A 14,131-nucleotide genomic window follows, 5' to 3' on the forward strand; every position below is an offset into this window, starting at 1 on the left:
AGACCCTGTACTCGCCCGAGAGAATAAATACATACTCAGAGGGTGGCCCTGTAACCTGGATGTTGCTTTCAGTCCATACACTATGAAGCAACAGGAGCTGAGTGTACAAGATGGGTGTGTACTGTGGGTGTGCCGTGTGGTGATTCGGGAAAAAGGATGTGGTCTTACGTGGAAGCAGCATCAATTGCACCCTGAAATGAGTTAAATGAAGGGTTTGGCTCGTAGCTATATGTGGTGGCCTAATATAGACAGTGATATTGAAAGTTCGGTCAAATCGTGTTCCACTTGTCAGGAACACCAGAACGCTTCGGCCTGTGCACCGCTACACCCGTGGGAGTGACCTGACCAACGGTGACGACGACTTTATGTTGATTATGCTGGGCCGTTCATGGGAAAGATGTTCTTGGTGGTGATTGATGCACATTCAAAGTGGTTGGAGGTCTACCCTGTTTCGACAGTAGAGTTTTATTCAGTTATCGGATAACTTCATAGTCAACAACAGGACTGTCTCCTGCAGAAATGTTGATGGGGAGGAAGTTGAGGTGCATGTTGGATCTGCTACACCCAAATTTGAAGAAGAAAGTGGAACTGAAACAGTCAAACCAGAAAGTTCAGCATGATCAACATGCTCGGTTCAGAAGTTTTCAGAATAGGCGACCAGGCCCGGAAGAGCGCTCGAGGCCGAGGCGCTGGAAGGAGCAAATTCAATACGAATAATAATAAAAAAAAAGTCAGCCAACTACCCCGGGAGAAGCTGCTGCCGATGATCGTCCACGCACAGAGCGGCACAAGCGCTGAGTCTCCTGCTGTTAAATCCACTCCTGCGGTGATGCGACAAGTCTCTGCCGTCACTGCGATGAGACCTCAGTCCTGCCTGAAGTTTCCGTGGTCCAGATGAGCCGCTCCACACCCCTTCAAGTCTCAAGCTTCTTCTCTTGATGTGCCAGATGCGCCGGCTCCAGCTGTAATTTCACAATTACAGAGTCACTCATTCACGCCTCTGTAATTTCACAATCACATTTTGCGGAGTGCCCTGGCACTTCCAGTGAAGTAGAAAGGCTGGTGTAATATTCCTGGAATATGTTTGTGTCCAGCTGTCCGTGGAGCCTGCCTACCTCGCAAACAGTCCTTTAGCACGGGGCAGAAATTTTGAGCGGACCTCCAATCCTGGGGCGTCCCCCCAAAGCATGGCTACTTCAAGGCTAGCAGGCAGTCCTCTGCCCCCCTAAGTGCAGTTCACTATTCGAAATGCTAAAGCACCCGCAACACTCAAAGCAAATAATGCCAAATGGGTGTGGACTGCCGTCTGTTGGGTAAACATCCACTGCTAGTCTCATTCAATCCGGACTATTTCCCGGCGCAGTTCTGACACTCTACTGGCACGAGGACCGCACGTGGTCAGGTACGGAGCTCAATAGGTGGAGGGTTTGGATTTGTGGCGCAGCGTTCCCTCTCACTCAGCGGTCATGCGCGATGCCCTCGCACCTGGAGCTTGACCTCCCCCTTGAGGAGTGACCATCCCACCCGGCGCTGACAGAGCCACCATCGCGCAGTAGAATGGTGTCTGCACTGTCGGCAACCGGCTCATAGCGCTTGAGAACATCATTGCGCTCTTTATGAGCTCCGTGGACTCCCACAGAGATTTTGGAGACACAATAATCCGTGGTGCTCTGCTCGCGGCGCCTCCTCCACACACAGCCGCCGCCTGGGGGGAACAGCCGTATAATAGCCGAGCTGATCATCGCCACTCCTCTTGGAGAGACCAGTCGTCTGCTCTCACCTCTGCTCCCTCCAAAAGCGTAGGAAGAACTTTGTATCTAAAAGTATGCATCTAAACCTAGTCTAACTTGGAAAAAAAATAAGATGCATTACTTTGGTATCGGGTCTGTTTCTTCTATGCCCAAAATTAGGGTTTATCATCCGCCAAGTTCTCTTCCGGTTCCAGTCAGTCCGAACTCCGGCTTCAAAATTTTTTTTTTGTTTGACATCGTCTCAGGAGACCGAGCAGTATAGTAACGGTCTCTGCCTCCTTATACCTGATGCCAGAACTGTCCCTGGGGAAGTTTATGGAGCCAAGACGTTATGTTTTTCCTCAGTTTCGCCACAATAAGAAGCATAGGCGTCAAATAACTCTTTGCCGTCTCTCAACAGATCCCGGTTCCAGCCAAAAGTCAGGGGAGTTTCAATTCTGCCATTAACTCTTCTGATTACTCAGACTCGCCAGTTTTTAGCAGGGGTCGCCACAGGACCGCGAAAGCCACCACTTCAGAGGATCACTCAGTAGGAACTGCGTGCCAGACCTGCTCTGTTCTCAGCTCCCTCGTGTGATGTCTGAAGCGATGTCTGTCTGTGATTCTGTTCAGAGGCAAGCAGGACATCGTCATCTACAGAGTCATCTCTTTCTGAGGCTGATTGGGCCGGTCCCTCGGGTCTCCATCTTAGGAGAATCTTGATCAGATCTTGATCTTTGTACACTGCAAGTTTGGGGAACCGAATTCCTCTGACGGCTCAGCTGACAACAGCGAGTGTGTTTTTGAAGAACCAGCGGGACTTTAAGTTCCCAGAGGAGTGGGCACTGTGCACCGATGACCCTTTCGTCCTAGACCCGCCCCGGAGTCCGGGTCCGCTCCTGTGCTCAAGGCTCCTATCTTGAAAGAGTATCTTCCGAATTGAAAGAGCCTGTCTCCTCACCTGCCCATATGGATCGAGAAAATACACGGTCATTGAAACGGCCTTCAGTTACACAGTCAACCCCCAGGTTCTGCGTCACCACATGGACCTGAGTGAACTCAGAGAACCAGCGGTCATGTCTGATGGAGGAGGACAGCGCTCTCCTGACAAAGCAAATAATTGAGCTACTGCCAAAGCAATCCTCCTACACTGGATTTTACTCCAGATACTTTCTGGAACCCAAGAAGACAGGAGAGTGGAGACCTGTTCTGAATCTCAGTCTCCTCAACCAATTCATGACCAGACAGCGGTTCCGGACTACCAGCAGACTCCTGGAGTGTGAGAGTGGATGACCTCCATAGATCTTGCAGAGGCCTACTTCCACAACACGGTCTCTAGTGTCTAGTGCCTCGTTTTTTCACCAAGTGCGTGGAGGAGTGGCTCGAACCACTAAGAAGACAGGGTCTGCGGATTCTGACGTACTTGGACTACTGGTTGATTGAGTCCAAACAGGATTCATGAGCGCCCACCAGCTTAGCTTAAGGGGTGTTTCTCGTAGCTGCAGAACAAATTCAATGTCTCCGAAGGGGTTTCAGAGAGTTATCAACATTTTTATGTTTGTTGGTCTGAAAGGTACAGGTCCCGCGGACTGAAAACACGTTTTCTGCACTGTTTAATCTCTGCTCAGGGCTGTCTCAGAACATGAAAATTTCGCCTGGCACGATAGCTGAAGCGGTCATTCTAGTAGGTGCTGAACTAATTCAACATTTCTGAAGTGGTTGCAGAGTGATAACATTTTTATGTTTGTCAATTCTGAAAACCACCGTCACTCGGGTGAAAACCTGTTTTTCTGAACAGTTCACTCACTGCTCAGAATATTGCCAGAACATGAAAATATCAGCTGCAACTGTTGGAAAAAGAGTCTTTCGAGTATATTCGGCACTAAATCCACTTTTTTGGACTATTTTCAGGGTGGAATCAACAATTTTTATTCTTCCTGGTCAGAAACCGAACCTCTCTCGGGCTGAAAACGCATTTTTGCACTGTTCACTCACTGCTCAGCGATGCCTCAGAACATGAAAATTTCACCTGACACTGTAGCAGAAGCTGTCTTTCTAGCAGCAGCAGAACTAATTCAACCTCTCTGTGTGGTTTCAGAGAGTTATCAGGATTTTAATGCTTGTTCGTCTGAAAACCACCTTTTCGTGGCCTGAATACGTGTTTTCTGCTCGGTTCACTAACTGCTTAGGCGGGACTCAGAACATGAAAATGTCACCTCAAACTATAGCAGAAGTGGTATTTCTAGTAGTTGCAGAATTTAATCACGATGTCTGAAGTGGTTTCAGAGGTAAGTACATTTTTATGTTTGTAAAAATGTAATTACCACAGTCACTTGCGCTGAAAATGCGTTTTCTGCACTGTTCACTCACTGCTAAGGACTGACTCAGAACATAAAAATTTCACCTGCTACTAAAGCAGACCGGGGTCTTATTAGTAGGTGCCGATCTAATTCAACATGTTAAAATGTTGACTCGTTCCTGCCTCCTGTGACTTTCACCACTGCACTTGGGTCCTGCTCCACGTCTTGACCCGTGACAGTCAGAAGTGGTTTCAAAGATGTAACAAAATCTTTATCTTTTTCGGTGTGAAACGCAGCTTCTCTCGGGCAGAAAACGCATTTTTTGCGCTGTTCACTCACTGATCAGAAAAGCCTCGGAACTTGACAATATCACCTGCAACTATAGGCAAAACGTTTTTAGAGGGTTATCAACTATTGTATTTTTGACAGTCTGAAACCAAGCTTCTCTCAGGCTGAAAATGCATATTCTGCACTGTTCACTGACTGATCAGAATAATCTCAGAACATAAAAATATCACCTGCCTCTATTCCAGAAGGGGTCTTTCTCATAGCTGCAGAACGAATTCAACCTGTCAGAAGAGTTATCAACATTTTTATGTTTGTCGGACAAAAAAACACAATCACTCGGGCTGAAAACGCGTTTTCTGCACTGTTCACTCACTGCTCAGCGATGCCTCAGAACATGAAAGTTTCGCCTGCAACTACAGAAAAAACACTCTTTCGACTATATTCAACACTAATCCCATACGAATAGGGCGCTGCGACTGGCCTACAAGCAGCCGTTCCACATTTCCTGCTTCCAAGCCATGGGATGAGTTTGACGAGAGCCAGGTGCTGCTATGAGGTGGATCTGGAGACTCTGTTCCCAGAGTTGGCTGAGTTCCGTGTGGTGGAGTCAAGTACGTTCCCGCTTGATCTTCTCCTGCGCCTCATGTCATCCGCCGCCGTCGTATCGAAGTTGAGCTCTCTCTCCGCCGCCAGCTCAAGAATCATCCCACTTCACTAACGGCCTGCTGGCGTTGGATGGCGAGACTACACCAAGGGCACGACCGCATGTTGTCTGACCACAACTGGAAGAAATCTGGACTATTCCCGGCGCGGTTCTTACACTCCACTGGCACTAGGACCGCACTTGGTCAGGTACGGAGCTTACTGCCTGGTGGAGGGTTTGGATTCCCACCGCGGCGTTCCCGCTCATTCAGCCGTCATGCACTATGCATGATGCGTTCGCCCCGGGAGGAGTGACCATCCCACCCATGTTTACACCGTCGGCAACCAGCTCATAGTGCTTGAGAACATCACGCGCTCTTTATGAGCTCCGTGGACAGGCTCATACATCGCAGATCCTCTCTCACTTTACCAGAGATTTTGGAGTTTCAACAGTCTGTCGCCGTGGTGCTACGCTCGTGGCGCCTCCTCCACACACAGCCACTGCCCGGGGGGGAACACCGTCACTGGTCGAAGGGGCGGGGTGACCTCAGCCGTCCAAATCATAGCTGTGCTGATCATCGCTTCTCATCTTGGAGAGACCAGTCCGCTGCTCTCACCTCTGCTCCCTCCAAAAGCGTGAAGAAAACTTTGTATCTGAAACTATGCATCTGTAACAGGTCTGAATACTGTGACCTTGTCTTCAGTTCAAACGTGGCGTCTCAATGTGGTCAGTAGAACGCCGTCTGAAACAAAATGCGGACAGAGCCACACAAAGCTTTCACATTTGTCGATGGTGAGAAAAGTAATCCAAGGGATTCTGTTTTTTCTTTGTGGTAACCCACACCACAATTAGATGTCTTTCTGAAACATCACTCCCAAACATCTCACTTTGTCATACAACAACTGTCATACATCATGAACCACATGCATAATTTATTTTCATCTGAATGTATAACTCTGCCATTAAACCTTTTGGCTAGTGTTAGGAAATAATAAAACTTTACTGTTCACCGTTATTCACCACAAGGAAACCGAACTCCACACAACTCAATCACCCGTGCCATGTCAGCGTAGGTTGTCAGTATGAGCTTACAAGTGCCACATCCACACAGAGCGAACTCAAAGTACGAAGGAAAAACAGTATACTTAAAAACCATGTCACCATCCACACACTCAGACCCCCAATCAATCAATCCCAAGTGGAACAAGCATTATAAACAAATGGATTTGACTAACCTGAAACTAAATGAGGACAGAGTCACACTAGGCTTCCACATTTGTCGATGGTGAGAAAAGTAATAAAAAAAAGTGTCACTTCCTATTTACCCACACATCTTCAATGCCTAACCTCTGTCCTTTCCTGCCCTCTACTGACCTAATTATATACCTGCCGGTTAATCAACTCCATTAAATTATTTAATTAAAATAATTAAATGACATCTAACACATACTCTGTGACCACACATAAATGGCCGTCACACTAGAAAGGCAGTTTTTTGTCATCAAATTGTCATGTTCTGAGGCCTTCGCTGAGCAGTGACTGAACATTGCAGAAAACGCTTTTTCAGCCCGAGGGACTGTGGTTTTGAGACAGATAGACATGAAAATGTTGTAACCTCTCTGAAACCACTTCAGACAAGTTGAATTAGTTTGGCACTTACTAAAAACACTCCTTCTGCTTATATTGGCACGTGAAATGTTTATGTTCTGAGGCATCCCTGTGCAGTGAGTGAACAGTGCATAAAACATGTTTTCAGGCTGAGAGAAGCTCGGTTTCTGACCAGGAAAAAAGAAGTTGATAACACACTGATAAACAGTTCAGAAAGGTACATTTAGTGCTGAATATACTAGAAAGAGAGTTTTTCCTATTGTTGCAGTTGAAGTTTTCATGTTCTGAGTCACGACTGAGCAGTGTTTGAACAGTGCAGTGAACGCCATTTTCAAAATATAAAATCGCTTTGAATGTGTGAGTGCTGAATATACTAGAAATAGTCTTTTTGCTATATTTACACTTGATATTTTCACTGCTCTCAGGCTATTCTGATTAGTCAGTGAAGAGTGCAGAAAATGCTTTTTCTCCCGAGGGACAGTGGTTTTCAGACCGACAATCATTAAAATGTTGATAACTCATTGAAACCACTTCAGAGAGGTTGAATTAGTTCTGCAGCTACTAGAAAGACTATAGCAGATTCTGCTATAGTATTAGTTGAAATTTTCATGTTCTGAGGCATCGCTGAGAAAAAGTCTAAAAAAAGTTCTGAAATGTACGTTTAGTGTTGAATATACTAGAAAGAGTGCCTTTCCTATAGTGGCAAGTGAAATTTTCATGTTGTGAGGCATCCCTGAGCAGTGAGTAAACAGTGCATAAAACGTGTTTTCAGCCAAAGGAATAATAGTAATAGAGATAGAAGTAAAAATGTTGATAACGCTCTTAAATCACTTTAGACAGGTTGAGTTAGTTCTGCACCTTGTCGAAATACCTTTTCTGCTATAGTGGCAGGTGAAATTTTCATCTTCTGGGGAATCGCTGAGCAGTGAGTGAACAGTGCGTAAAATGCGTTTCCGGCCAAAGAGAATGTAGGTTTCGGAACGGCAAAAATAAAATTGTTGATAACCCTCTAAAAACAGTTCAAAAATGTAGGTTTAGTGTTGAATATATTAGAAAGACTGTTTTTGCAGGTAATATTTTCAGGTTCTTAAAATATTCTGATCAGTGAGTGAACAGTGCAAGAAAACACGTTTTCAGCTCGAGAGAAGCTCGGTTTCTAAAACAGGAAAAAAAATAGTTGATAACCCCCTGAAATACAGTTCAGAAATGTAGGTTCAGTGTTTATTTTACGAGAAAGAGTGTTTCTCCTATAGCTGCTTGAGAAATTTTCATGTTATCTGGCATCCCTGAGCAGTGAGTGAACAGTGCATGAAATGCGTTTTCACCCAAAGAAAACGTGGTTTACAGACCGACAAAAATAAAAATGTTAACACTCTTAAAACACTTCAGACAGGTTGAGTTAGTTCTGCACCTTGTAGTAATACCGTTTCTGCTATAGTGGCAGGTGAAAATTTCATTTTCTGGGGCATCGCTCTGCAGTGAGTGAACAGTGTGTAAAACGCGTTTTCGTCTGAAGAGAATGTGGGTTGGGGACCGGCAAAAATAAAATTGTTGATAACCCTCTAAAAACAGTTCAGACAGCGTAGATTTCTGCTGCAACTACAAAAAAGACCCTTTCTGCTGTCGTGGGAGGTGAAAATTTAATCTTCTGAAGCTTCCCTCAGAAGTTGTGGCACAATGCAGAAAACGCGTTTTCAGTCTGAGATAAGGTGGGTTTCGGAACGCCAAACCTAAAATGTTGATAACTTTCGAAAAACACTTCAAACAGCTTAGATTTGATGTGCAACTACTAGAAAGACCCATTCTGCTATACTGGGAGGTCAAAATGTCATGTTCTGAAGATTCCCTGAGACGTTATGGCACAATGCAGAAAATGCTTTTTCAGTCTGAGATAAGGTTGGTTTCGGAACGCCAAGCACCTTTATCTGCCCTTTATCTTCTCTTTATCTGCTTTCAATCGTTCCTTATTTCCATCTCTCTTTGACCGTAGTCCGAGTGTAGGAGAAATGGAAGGAATATTGAGATCAGGAGGCAAAGCCCTTGCTTCGCCTGCTGGTCTCTCCCTCTGGCCAAGAACTTGACCGTGCAGAAGAGGAGACCACATGGTGATGGATGCACCCCCACCAGGAACCTTGTGTGACCCAGCTGGATTGCTCCGTCGCTTCTCCCATCCATCAATGACTGAAGTCCGGGTGTAGCAGAGATGGGAGAACCTTTGGCTAATGTGGAGATGCGCTAGTCGGGGCTCCGCCCGTAACTCCAGGTTCGCCAGGCAGGTCAACTTGACTAGGTGGAGAGAGAATCCTCACCACATAGACTGTCCTGAGATAAACAATGCGGAGTGCAAACAGGAAAGAACTACAACGTCCAGACGCCTTAATGATTGGAGCTGGACCTTGTGTGGGGAGCAACACTGCGGATAAGTGCGCAGGAGAAGCGTCACCAAATTAGGTGAAGATTCACCGGTGGCCTGTCTCTAATCACAGAGGGGTGGCGTGCCAAGAGACCTGCTGCTATCTCCAAACGCCAGGTCTCACGCCAGTCCGGCCTACTCGATGTCTTACGGCAATGACCTCACCCCCAAGGTCGCGCAAAATGTTGTTAGACCGAATGTAGTGAAGTTTCACGAGTAACCCTCCATACAGCGGGTATGGGTGTCCCCCTGGGGCCCTCTTGTTGCCAAACCAGGCACTTCCCTGCTCCGGCGACTACACAGGGGAACCTGACGCCATCCCATGGCCACAGCACTAGTTTGAGCCCAACGTGGAAGAACTAGGCACTAATAACCGTCCATATTTGGAGGGAGAACTCGCCAGTGGAGACACGTTTGGCCCATGACAAAGCACTGCCAAAGAGAGCGATTCTCTCATCTATTGTCCAGAGCTGCTGGAAGCACCTGTAAACAGGACAACGTGAGGCAAAGAAGAAGGTGCTCCGTCAGACAAATAGAAATCTGCAAAAGATGAGGCAGAAGCCGAGGAGGCTGCTTGGCAGGTTTCTGCCAAGGAAACTCCTCTGATGGCAGCTATGGATGTTGTCCCTTTTTACCACCTGCCAGAGCCACCCACAGCTTATCTGTTTTCCTGAAGGCTCTCACTGCAAGCGCCAGTGATTCTCATCCGGGTGGCGGGTAAGACAGAAAGCCTTCACTGAAAAATTGCTGACCTTGGCACAAAGAAATTTGTGAAAAAAGACTAATCGAGAAGGCACATAGTTCTCCAAACCCTCCTGATGGAGGCCAGGCCCAGAAGGAGAGCTGCTCCAAAGGAGCCTGATCAAGGGGCTTGAAGGGAGCTTCAGAGAGAGTATTATATACCAATTGAAGATCCCAATAGGGGCAGATGCGTCTGGAGATAGGTCTGAGTCTTCGAGATCCCTGCATGAACTGGACTAGCAACGGACAACAGTCCACACCCATTTAGCATTACATGCTTTGAGTGTTGAGGGTGATTTAGCATTTAGGACCACCTGCTAGCCTTGAAGTAGCCCCCTGCTGCAGGACTGTTTGCAGGACATGAACTGGTTGCAGCACACCCTTGTGTGAGTGTGTGTGTGAGCACAGGTGGCAGAGTTACGCAGTCCAGAACACCTCCCGGGACTCTGGAACACCTATGAGGTCATCTTGACCACAAAGCTTAAACCCCAGCCTTGCAATGTGGCCTGACCTGAGAACCATGAGCAATTACCATGGCCATCCATACCGGACGTCTGACTGGCACCGCTGGCTCCTTTGCAGACAGCCTTCAAGGAGATGCACGTTTTACTGCACTGAACCGCCTGTAATGTCACCGGCGATGTTGCTTTGGTATGACGGAAGGTGGTGTGCCCATGGTCCTGTCAATATCTCCGATGGCCAGGGCCTCACACGGGACCGGCCTATGAGACTTCTTATGCAACCGCCACGCCCAGGGTCTATCCAGCGTGAATGAATTAATGAATGGGTTGTGAAGATGTAGCATTAACAACCCCTCATACATAGAGTGTAATTTTACACTCTGGGTGGCAGGAGCTGCCGCCTCATCTTTGTCACCTTAAGCTGATATAGAAGGTGGCGTTTACAACCCCTCATATATGGTGTGTACCCTACACTGTGGATCAGCAGGAACTGCGTTGCCCTCGTTTAGCCACTCTGCGGCTGAAATAGAAAGTGGCATTAACAGTCCTCCAAACCTATAGGGAAAACATTTACTGAGCAGCTACAGTCAGGGTTCTAGTCTGAGCTGAGCAAGAAAGAGGGAGTTTATTCACAAATGAATAAACAGTCATGCAGGAATCCGGTGGATCTCGGGACGCTGCACTCTGCACAGCACTGTAATGAAGCAGATACTGGTGTCCCAGAGCCAGTGCTGTGAATGAGGGCCGAAGGTTTGCAGGGTTCGGCTGCTCCTGAAGACAGAATGACATGAGACATGAGATACTCCCTTGAAAGCAGCCACAGATGTTGCCAGGCATCTCGTCAAGTGTGCTCTCAGGGATTCCGGTGCCCGTTTTTTCGCAGTCTCATAGGCTTTCATGATGGCAATTCTAAGCCAATGTGAAAACCTTTGAGTGGACAGCGCCTGCCCCTTCTTACCACCAGGGAGAGCCACCCACAGACTGTCCGTCTTTCCGAAGGTTTGGACTCGATCCAGTTAAGCTTTTAGCGCTGCTCGTATGAATGGGGAGGAGGGCAGAAAGTCTTTACTGATAAGGTGCTGACCTGTGAAGAAGAAGAGAGACATTTAGGTGCGATGGCAGGGTTGGGTCTAAGTGATACCGCCGAGTCATCGACACCAAAAGAGATGCAATCAGGGCTGATCGAAAAAGAGCTACTAGCTCCTTGGAGGCCTGATCAAGTGGCTCAAAAGGGGCTTCGGAGAGTGAATTGAGTACCAGCTGCAGGTCCCAGTAATGACATAAAGGTCTTGAGGTTGGTCTAAGCCTTTTCACTCATCTCATGAAACGGCTCACTTGACGATGCTTGCCGAAGGGGTGGCCGTCCAGACCATTGTGTAGCATGGAAAGGGCTGCTACATAAACCCGTAATGTAGGGCTGCTCCGACCTTGGTTAACCAGATGCTGCAGAAACAAGAGGATGAGAGAAATAGTTGCCGATAATGGGCAGGCTGACTGGGTTCCACACCACCGGGGAAACATGTCCAATTAGCATTGTATACTCTGAGGGTTGGCAGAGCTTAAACGTTCTGAAAAGTCAATTGGACATCAGGGGGCAAGTGACTGATTGTTAACCCTGGAGAAGCCAAACCTTGCGGGGTGGTTCTAGACCTCAGGGTTCCTGATGTTTGCAGAAGCGCTGACCTCGATGGAGGGAACTCCCAGTGGCCTTTGATCCGCATATGACACATCTCCGGATACCAGCTGGAGCTGGGGCTGTTTGGATTAAGGGAAGGAGGGGGAAAGGCAAACAGGAGGCCTTTTGGCCACCTTGGATGAGCCAGGGCGTCCACATCCAGTGGAAGGTCATCAGATCTACGGGGAGAGAACCAGAGAGGACATTTGAAGCTCTATCTGCTGGCAAAGACATCAGCCACTGGGTGGCCGAAAAACTCGCTGATCATGTTTGCCATCTCCTGAGATAAACTCCATTAATCTGGCAGAGCCCTCAATGAGGCTAAATGTACATCAGCCCAGAGAAAAAATCTTTGTGGCGAGGTTGTGTGACACAGACGACCTCACGCCACCGGTTGATGTAGGCCACTGTGGTGGCGCTGTCTGATCTCACCATAACGTCGTTCCCAATTAGATGGAGAGAAAGGGCCACCAACACTCTAAAACCGCCAACAGTTCCATCGGGTTCATGTGACGACCTTCGGAACTGCTCCAGATCCCGCTGACGCAGATCTGATCCAGGTGGCCTCCCCCGCCGGACAGAGATGCATCTGTAAAGACTTGGAGGAATTGTTGGATCCTGAAAAGCGCGCTGAGTCCCAGTCAGAGCACGACTTTCCTGGGGGTCATGCTGGACTCAGTCTCCGGTCAGGCCCGACACTCGAGATTTGTCTTCTGGTCTTTGGTCTGGAGTCGGGTGAGGGTGCAGACCGCGAAACCACTTCTGAAGACCTCGCATGTTGAGCAGACCAAGGCGTGGGCCCCTGCCTCAATCGCGCGATGTGGTCCAACACCAATCTGGTGTGTGCTCATGACTCCTGTTTAGACCTGGCTAGAATCAACCAGTAGTCCAAGTACGTCAGAATCCGCACACCCTGTCTCCTTAGTGGTTCGAGCCCCGCCTTCATGCACTTGGCGAAGGTGCGAGGCACAAGACACTAGAAACTGTGTTGTGGAAGTAGGCGTGTGCAAGATCTATGGAGGTCATCCACTCTCACACTCTGACGCACTCCAGGAGTCTCCTTCTGGTCCGGAACCGCTATCTGGTCATGAATTGGTTGAGGAGACTGAGGTGCAGAACATGTCTCCACTGTGTCTTTTTGGGTCCTAGAAAGTACCTGGAGTAAAACCTAGCGTATCTGGATCGCTTTGCCACTCGTACAATTACTTCCTTTGACAGGAGAGCGCGGTCCTCCTCCATCAGACACGACAGCTGGTTCACTGAGTTCACCCAGGTCCACGTGGTGTCGCAGAACCTCGGGGTTGACTGTGAATCTGAAAGACGTGTCAATGACCGAATATCTTCTCGATCCATATGGGCAGGTGAGGAGACAGGCGCTTTCAATTCAGAAGATACTCTTTCAAGACTGGCGACCTGACCACAGGAGAGGACTCCGGGTAGGGTCCAGGATGACAGGGTCGTCGGTGCACAGCGCCCACTCCTCTGGGCATTTCAAGTCCCGCTGGTTGTTCAAAAACAGACTTGCTTTTTTCAGCTGAGCCATCAGAGGAAGTAGGGCCACCAAACTTGTATTGTACCTTGATCTGACACAGCAATTCTTCTGAGATGGACACCCGAGGGACCGGCCCAATCTCAGAAAGAGATGACTAGGCAGGACGATGTCCTGCTTGCCTCTGAGAGGTTTGGAGGGCTGCAGAGAACAGAATCACAGACAGACATCGCATCAGACATCGCGTGAGGGAGCTGAGAACAGAGCAGGTCTGGCACGCAGCGCCTACTGTGAGAGCCTCTCAAGTGGTGGCTTTCACAGTCCTGTGGCGACCCCTGCTAAAAACTGGCGAGTCTGAGGAATAAGAAGAGTTAATGGCAGAATTGAAACTCCCCTGACTTTTGGCTAGAACGAAACGTGAGAGAGTGGAAAGAGTTATCTGACACCTCTGCTTCTAATTGTGGAGAAGCTAAGGAAAAACATAACTTCTTGGCTCCTGAAACCTCCCCGTCTCCTGAGACAACGTCAAACAAAAACACATTTTTGAAGCCGGAGTTCGCACTGACTGGAACCGGAGGTGAACTTGGCGGTGATAAGCCCTAATTTTGGGCAGACAGGAAACAGACCCGATACCAATGTAATGCAGCTTATTTTTTATTTTACATACAATGATTTATTTGTAGGCTTTTGGAGGGAGCGGAGGTGAGAGCAGCCGACTGGTCTCTCCAAGAGGAGCTGCGAGGATCAGTGCAGCTACGATCCAGATGGCTGGGCTCACCCCGC

This window comes from Synchiropus splendidus, chromosome 12 (genome assembly GCF_027744825.2).
Source record: "Synchiropus splendidus isolate RoL2022-P1 chromosome 12, RoL_Sspl_1.0, whole genome shotgun sequence".
NCBI lineage: Eukaryota > Metazoa > Chordata > Actinopteri > Syngnathiformes > Callionymidae > Synchiropus > Synchiropus splendidus.